The sequence below is a fragment of the Columba livia genome, chromosome 7 (assembly GCF_036013475.1).
Source record: "Columba livia isolate bColLiv1 breed racing homer chromosome 7, bColLiv1.pat.W.v2, whole genome shotgun sequence".
Classification (NCBI taxonomy): Eukaryota; Metazoa; Chordata; class Aves; order Columbiformes; family Columbidae; genus Columba; species Columba livia.
In genome coordinates, this window is record NC_088608.1 from 28,745,599 (window position 1) to 28,754,025 (window position 8,427).

The following is an 8,427-nucleotide window of genomic DNA, read 5'->3' on the forward strand; positions in this document are numbered from 1 at the left end:
TGACTGATATTATTTTACATGATAAGAATAACCTGAGTCAGACAAGGTAATCTCAAAAATCCTCTCTGCCGTAGCTAAGCCTGTGCCTGAGAGGGCAAGAGGGGTGAGAGGCATCAAGCTACAGATGGCAAAGGAAATCCCAATTCTCTATGACTGCCCTCAACTCTAGGCAGGAAGAAGCACATTAAACCAAAGAAGATTATCTTCAAGTGAGGCATTGGAAATGCTGCATTTTGTTGAAGCAAATGTTACTAACATCACAAACAAAGTAGCTCCTTATGATTTTTCTTAAGTCTTTGCTATTTTAAACATTCCAGGTCTTTGTTTCTCAAAGGTACAGAGAGAAGAGCAGCCAAGAAGCACGGCCCCAGATTCCCTTTCCAGCACAAGGCCTCCTCACTCCGGTGCAATTCGATGCACATCGCAGGTTCATGCCATGTCAAGCGTTTGAGTGCAGAATGTACTTGATCTGAAGGCATCTGAGGAAGAAGCCTCTGACAGCAGCTATGATTTGTTTTTGGCAGGTAGGTATCTCTTTATTCTTTGAATGGTAGAAATATGTCACTATTTAAGAGGGAAACATTGTTTAAGTAGGAAAAAATGTCTTTCTGCATCTTCGTGTATACTAAACCTGTCACTCCTGAAATGAATTCTCTTCCAGAATAAGGGTAACGACTTGTCATCTCCTCGGTTTGATCCTCTGCCCTTTCATCATGGCTTGCAATGGGAATGAAGCGCTCTCAGCAGTACAACCACACAGGGAAAGCCCTAAAGAATGGAGAAGGCATGCTAAAACTCAAAGAAAATTATTCTGACAAACCTGTGTTTCAGAGCCATTAGTTTCTGAATCCCCTGTGCCTTCTCACTTAAAAAGTTCCTTTCTGCTCCACCACCTCTTTTTCTGCATCTCTCTGACATGGCTGAGCAGCCTCTCACTACACACGATATCATTTAGGGTAGTTTTTCTAACATCGCTATCAAGGTGAAACTTCCTCCTTAGAGATGTTTCATATGTTTCAGATTCATCTGCATTTCTTATCTAGGGACCCAACAGCTCCATAGCTTGCTGCAAAACAAAGCTGTTCTCAATATTTCTTCTTTTCTATTTCCACTTGTCATCCTATCAAAGAAATTATTTTGCTATGTTAGTGATCTTTTCTTATAATGAAATGCAACCTTCTAAATTATTTTTTCCAGTGCTAACAAGGTACCTGCCAGTAAGTTTCCAGGTAGGTAATGCTCTTTATAGCTGAACAACAGTTGTATGGCTGACAATCCCTGTGTCCCTGTTATTTCTAGAAGTAGTGGTTTGCTGCATTTACCACTAAACTTACTTCATCCATTTTGAGGTACAAGTTTCTAGCAGGAGTGCACAACCAATTTAGTTACTTTTTTTATTGACCACATTCAAACCCTCAGCCTTAAAAATTCACCATTGGCCCAGCTTTAGTTGTGCTTCTCAAAACTCTAACAGGAAGACAACTGGTGTAGGAGAAGCACAGAGAACTTTCCTCTCCTGAACTGTGACTTTGGAACCAGGGACATGATAGTAATCTCATCACTCAACAAAAAGTGAAAGGTTCCTCCTTTTGACTTTGAGTACAGTAACACGGAATAATCTGAAGTGTCAATATACACCCTTCCTCTCAAGGCTATGGAAGATCAGGACCAATTGGATTACAGAATACCAACTTGGTTTAGAATAATGCTTTCAGTACACAGTGATAAGCAGGATAAATAGGAAACTATTGCCACTGGAGCACATACAAAAGACAGCATAGACTACAGAACATAGGCTAGAATAACGCACCATGTCCCTTGTTACTCAATACAATGGCCCTGCTACAAGAATTAACTCCTGAATTGTATTCTTGGAACTCCAGAAACAACCACTTTAAGTAAGAGTCACTTTATGAGGGGTTTTTTTGAGCTTTCCTGTACTTCAGGTCAGCCAAAACCAGAGAGGTTTCATTTGCATTTGCCCCATTTACTGTTATAATGGAGGCCATACATAATTCTCGGAAGGCAAATGCAGGGTCTCACTTCGACCAAAACCAGAATGCTTATTTTGATCTCTTACAAATATTCTGAACTCATCTATTACTCTGTAAGGCATTTTTATCTTCAAGGCCCGTTACTCCAATAGGATTGATTCACATTCTATATCCACAAAATAGAAGGGCTGGTTTTAAGAACAGCAATTTAATCAGCTGCCCTGTGAGTGAGCCCGCAAGTGGAATTTCCGTACAATGAACATAGTGCATCATTTTAATTGAAAACCATCTGATTAGATAATTTACAACCAACATTTACAAATTAGACAGCTGAACCTAAACTATGTGAAAAGTTTCTTTTTTAGTCTAATTTGTACTTGCGTAGAGTGAAAGTTTTTAGCTTTTTTTCCTGCAATAGAGAGATTGGTCTTCAAATAACTGTAATTAAGGATGTGAGCAATCTGCAGACTGAGAATGATTTACAGCACATCAGCTTTGTTCTAAAGCAAAGGCAGAAAACAACGACAGGTCAGTGAGAAATGAATTTCTTTAGGACAATTAATTACTAGGCCCTGCATGCCAATAACAGTGAAATAATTCATGTAAGAAAATACTTTTATAAATGGTTGGATGACACAGTAAAAAGCTGATTATAACACAGTACATCATAACAAGTGATTGGCCTCAAGAAGGTCTTCTTCAGCCCTCCACTATACACTTGGATATAACACGGTCATTTTGGATGTTTGGCATGTGACTTTGGGGGACTGGACTAGATTATCTATAAAGGTCCCTTCCGACTCAAACCACTCTGTGTTCTGATGTTGATGTGATTGACTACTGAGAATTTTGACTAGGTGAGAAGAGTATTCAAAGAGTATCCAAATCTGTCAGCTTTAATAAACATCTGCAATTTGCAGCCTAAGATCCTTCTCCATACACACGGCCCCTCTTCCCAGTAGAAATTAAAACAGTGAGAATTTGCAAGATCAGGGCCCTACTTGTAGAGAAATTAAGAAATACCATAGATCCAGAGGACAGTTTGCATCTGCTTCTCACTTTCTGTTACAAAATTAACAGTCAATAGGAGGAAACAGATCTTAAGTTGATTATTACTCCCTCTTTTAGAAAAAACAAGACAGTTCTGCATGATAGATTCAGAAACCAAACTTGCAGCATTCATTCATTTTCTTAGAGCACCTTAAAAATCAGCTCACTCATTGTTTTTGCCACAGAGACTTTTACCACCACCCAACAGCCAGGGCAATTCTAAACCGTAACACCTACTTCATCAAGTTTTGCTATTCTGGGCAAAATTAAAGTTACCAGGAATTACTTGTTTCCATCAGAGCAACTTCACCTAGAACACACCTAACTCTTTCTGTAGCCAAACAGAAATGGAAACTATCTAAACCAGTTTTGTGGTTTTGTTGTTGCTGTTTTGTTTTGTTTTTTTCCCCCTCCCATATTTTCACCCATTTTCTTCTCAAAATCAGCTTTTGGGAAAAAAAAAAATACCAGCCAGAACTCAGGAAAGGAGGAGGAGAAAGTACAATATAACCAGAGGGTTGTTTGGAAATCATCGTGAGGAGGAGGGAACCTAGAAACTAAATATTTTCTTCTGTCTACTTTTCAGAATAATTTCTAGATGCTACAAGCTTGCTGCAGAAGAGGTAAGTACACAGTAAGACATACAGACTTAATTCAGATTATATTCAAGTATATTAAGTGCCTGAACGCTACATAGTTTTAAGAGCTTCCTAGCTTCAAAAGTATTAAACTTTCCCTATAAATGAGCATGGCTATCTGCTACTCTAAATATCCTTCCTTTGAATTCTTCCTTTGGCAGCCAGGACTTGGCCAGAGTGAAGCTGAGTGAGAGAGTTTTAATGTATTAATACATGAGAAGCAATTTCAAGTGAGGAGAAAAAAAAAAAATATAGTTGCTTCAGAGCAAAGAGAAAAAATTATGGTCAGAAAGAGTTTTTAGAAATGCAAATGGAAGCTTGGCATTTTACATTTCCACATGTTTCCCGCAGCCAGGCTAAATCCCAGCAAGTTGTCCCAGATTCTTGAAGACCAAAAAGAAAAGCAAAAAACATCCTAAGTCAAACTAAGCAGGAGCAAACGATACCTTTTCTGAAGGTATAGGAAAAATTTCAGAAGTAGAAACCCTTTGGCAGTCTCAGTGCTTTATAGCAAAAATGGAAAAATATAATAAATTAACATATTTCTTGAAAAAAACAGAAAGTATTTGAAATTCCTTTACTGAGACTCATTTCAAAGTTATTGAAAAAAAAAGATATGAGACATGTTTTCTATATTTTTATATTAGATAGGTTGATCTGGAGACACTGTTCTTTATTTCGAATGCTTTTAACATCCATTTGAGACAAAAAGCTAGAGAAGATTTAGTAACTCAGAAATTTCATCTTTTTGTGCTCAGTGTCTTTAATTCCATTTAGTGCTTTCAAGTTTTGCATCCAAAATTAGAGATTAGCTGAACAAACATCATACATGTCCACATACCAACACAAGTCACATGTATTCTTCACGGATTCAAAATGAGTTATAAACACTAAAGTAACAGCAGAGCTGTTCAGAATGTGTCTCCCAAAACTGACCCCATTTGGTGGGTTGTGGAGGTAAATACTGTTCTTCTAAAACAGCTTTTACAATCCTGGAACAAAATGAAGCAGGTAAAAGGCCTGAGAGTATGCAAAGTGACCAATGGTTTATATTTAGAAGGATTTTAATCTCGTAGCAAATTCAAAATCTTCAATTAATTTACCTGCTTTTCCAATACATTTTCCTGTATAAGACTGTATTTAATTAAAGTCTTTTTAATGATTTTCCAGTTCCTTTTAGTAGTCATGTTTCCAGATATTTGCCCTCAAAGGCTTTTGATACATACTGTAATTGCACAAATCTACTGATATTTTTCTTAATCCTATTTAGTTGAACAAGTAACACTCTACTGAAAGAGCTTCTATACTCGACAAAAATCTATCAAGGGTTTTACCATTATATATTTAATGCACCTATATATTTTCTTGTTTCCTCTTTCACTGCTCACCCTTCATTATCTCAACCATCATGAACAGCAAGACTACCTTTTTTCTAACCCTGTTTTAATTTTCATAATTTTGATACTTTATTTTCAGCTTTTAAATCAAAAGTATTGAAATAGTGTTAATGTACCTAAGACTTAATGTAGTTAACATAGACGTGAAAAAAAGGTAAGGTTCTTAAGTTTAAATGTGTTAAGTGAGATTTTTAGAAAGGGTAAGCCAATTAATTCTTGAAAATAACTTCCCCTTTCAGGCAAACCCCCACATTTCTTATTACTTTTGAAAATTTTGGCTAAACTGTAGGGAGTGTTTGACATTTTTTCAGTTACTATAATGCACCATCTTAAAAATAGCATTTTAAATATTTAACTTATTTCCCAAACATAGAGGAATCAACATTTAATCATCTACTACACTGCTCCCCCCACTGGTTAATCATCTTAATTACAGATTATTATATACCAAGCCACAGTAAAAGAGGTGCCCATAAGAAAAGATGACTTATGTCCCATACTACCTTCCATATAAACAAAATCCTGCATGCAGTACACCTGGCAAAGCTGGTTTATTACTGACATTACAGGTGAAAAGATGTGGCTATATTTGAGGCAGGAAGGAATAGGAAGAGAAAAGAAAAAGAAAGAATAATAGTGTTAATAACTTCTATTTGTTAATGAGGATGCATTTGCTTCATGTGGTAAGATAGCCACCTAAATCTAACAGTAGATTAACATAATATTTTAATGTTGTGGCTATTCTTTATATCATCTTGACTGTTTTCTCTTCTGTGGTTTCATTAGTTTTGTAAGGTGAATGTGATTCATGTTTTAAAAGTAGAGTGTCAGTGTGGGTTTTTACAGGAATTTGCCATATTCTGAAGTTCCTTCTGGCAAGTTACTCTTGAATCTCTCTCCTTTTCAGCCAGACATTGTCACTTGCTTAATATATTCAAATATATATGCTAATGGAAACACACGACTTGCTAAAGACTTTAACATACAGTCTGCTAAATCTTGACATCCTAATTCCACGGTAGGCCTACTGTAAGCTTAATATCTTAAATGAAGGCAAAGTTTTCCAACAGCGTGTTCAACCAATTTCAAGTAAACAGGCAATAGGACTGACCAACATATCAAATAACTGAACACTGGAAAGGTCAAACTGGTCTGATTTACAGTACTGTCATGTTGTGTAGGGTGTGTGAGGCATTTTAATGCTCATTTCACATTCCGCAATGACAATGTCTGTAATGAATAGGAAATGACATATTATGAATTCGTTTTTGTGCTGATAATTGTAATAAGAATAGTGAATGGTACAACAAATCTAATCCATCTTCATGACAATTTAAAAACTGTAATCTGATTGCAATCCTGAGGTATTTTTCAGACACTTTCTAAAATAAAACTGAATACAATTAAGCAGCAAAAAATATTATATTTCCCAGATATGGCATATTTATTGGGAAGTTTTGTGATCTGTGTAAATCTTATACAAAAAGCTATCTTTTAATTATATGGAAACTTTGATTTTCCTTTATTTTCAGCATAGTATGTTATAATTTATTAAAACAACTTTGAAGGTCATCAACTCCAAGCATCAAGAGAGGATAAAGAAAATAATTGGAAAAAATTTAGTTATTCCAATAATAATGTTCCATATGTAAGATAACAGGACATACTGACGTATTGCTTTTAATAAACCTCTACTACCAAAACCAGGGCTTAGTTACTTTACAGAGTTCAGAACCTTTTTCTTTGGCTCGTGGGGGAAACAGGCTTGTTCCAGTGAAAGCCACAGCATGACGCTTCCTGTGATTTCACAGACAATAGTTTCTGACCCCACAGTTTTGCTAGAAACAGGAGGCACAATATTTGCTTGCGCCAATATATTACAGTTTCTACCCAAAATATAAGGTCCCCCCAGCCCTGCCCAGCACCCTACCGTATTATTTCAGTGCTCAGAATTAAATATTGGTGCCACAGGAGTCTGTTGCAGAAATTAGACTGAGTGACCTTGCTGGGACCAGAACCATATCCTTGCTTGCTAAGAGCTTCTGTCGTCCCCTCTGTCTACCACTGATGACACTCGTACAACACACAAGGTCTAAATTTCCTCAAACCACTCTCAAATATCCAAATTTAAATCCAAGGGACACTTCAGAGATATCCTGCCTTTGTTTCACTGTAATTTCAGCATTACTTTCTGTTTAAATTCTATTGTTTTCTTACTGTCTGGGTAATTGAATCAAGCCTGGGTTACAGTGGTGCTCCTAACCCAGGCTTCAAATCATGCATAGGAGGGCTCATTTAATGAATTATTGCTTGATCAGTTTATATAGTATTGCTTGGCTTGCAAACCAGTTCTGTATGTATCTTGTTACACAGCTGATGTTCTTGTAACTGTGCTGCTGTATCAACTGAAATGTATGTTTCTGCTTAAAATTTACTTTGGGAATGATTTATTTTGTTTTCAAGAGTAATTTGTGTGCCAATAGACCCTGTTCTACTAAATGCAGAAAGCATTCTCTGAAAGGTTTATGTAAGCAAAAATAAAAATTATAATGACAGTCTGTAATTTTCATGGATGAACTTTTAATATAAGTGCTCTAGTAAACAGTGACAATTTGTGTTCACTTGTAGAATTAAAATCACTTGATATGTTGATTGTATTGAATTAGTCACCTGTATAAGTCATGGGTGTTGACTATTGAATTTTTTAAAAGGTCTTTATTGATTTTTAAGGAGAAAATGTATTTGAAAGGTGGCCCACTAGTGTAATTCTGCTCATTATAAAGTGCTAAATAGCTGAAGGGGACTGAAAGAGTATTTGGAAAAAGGGAATCTATTTTTAACTAATTAGCTTTGAATCATTTGTCTAGCTAATCCATGTTCTCAATCTATGGCAGTATTTGGAAGGTAATTGAAAACCAGCCTTCTAACAAATGTGTAGACTGCCTTAAATAGGCAAGATTATAGTGCTTACAAAAGGGGACAGAAACAGCTACAAACACGTACTGCAGGACTGGGGGCATGACCGATGTCCGAGCGGTCACTGAGGTGCCCTGAACATGTGCACGTCTGAGTTACTACTCACATCACAAATCTGATGCCAATCCACAAAAATCATAGAACACTCACTGCAAGATTACAGCAGTTTGAAATTGAGACCTTAAGCTGAAAAATTATTTTGTTACAGGTAAACTGTATCACTATGACTGGGGTAGCTTTTTATGTATAGGCAGTAAAGATTAATTACTTTAGTTTGGGAACAATGAATCCTACTAAACATTTGTAATGTCAAAATTTCTGTAACAAATTAAATGTTATTGGAGTTTCAAGTCTTAAATGCTTTCTTGAGTT

General features: G+C 36.2%; 1 long non-coding RNA gene across 1 annotated transcript; it reads left to right on the top strand.

Moving 5' to 3' along the window:
• The first annotated feature begins 340 nt into the window (after positions 1-340).
• Positions 341-7,642, top strand: LOC135579871 (uncharacterized). Its single transcript, XR_010473716.1, has 2 exons — positions 341-524; positions 662-7,642. It is a non-coding gene; the product is annotated as an uncharacterized LOC135579871 (long non-coding RNA).
• The last annotated feature ends 785 nt before the right edge of the window (positions 7,643-8,427 follow it).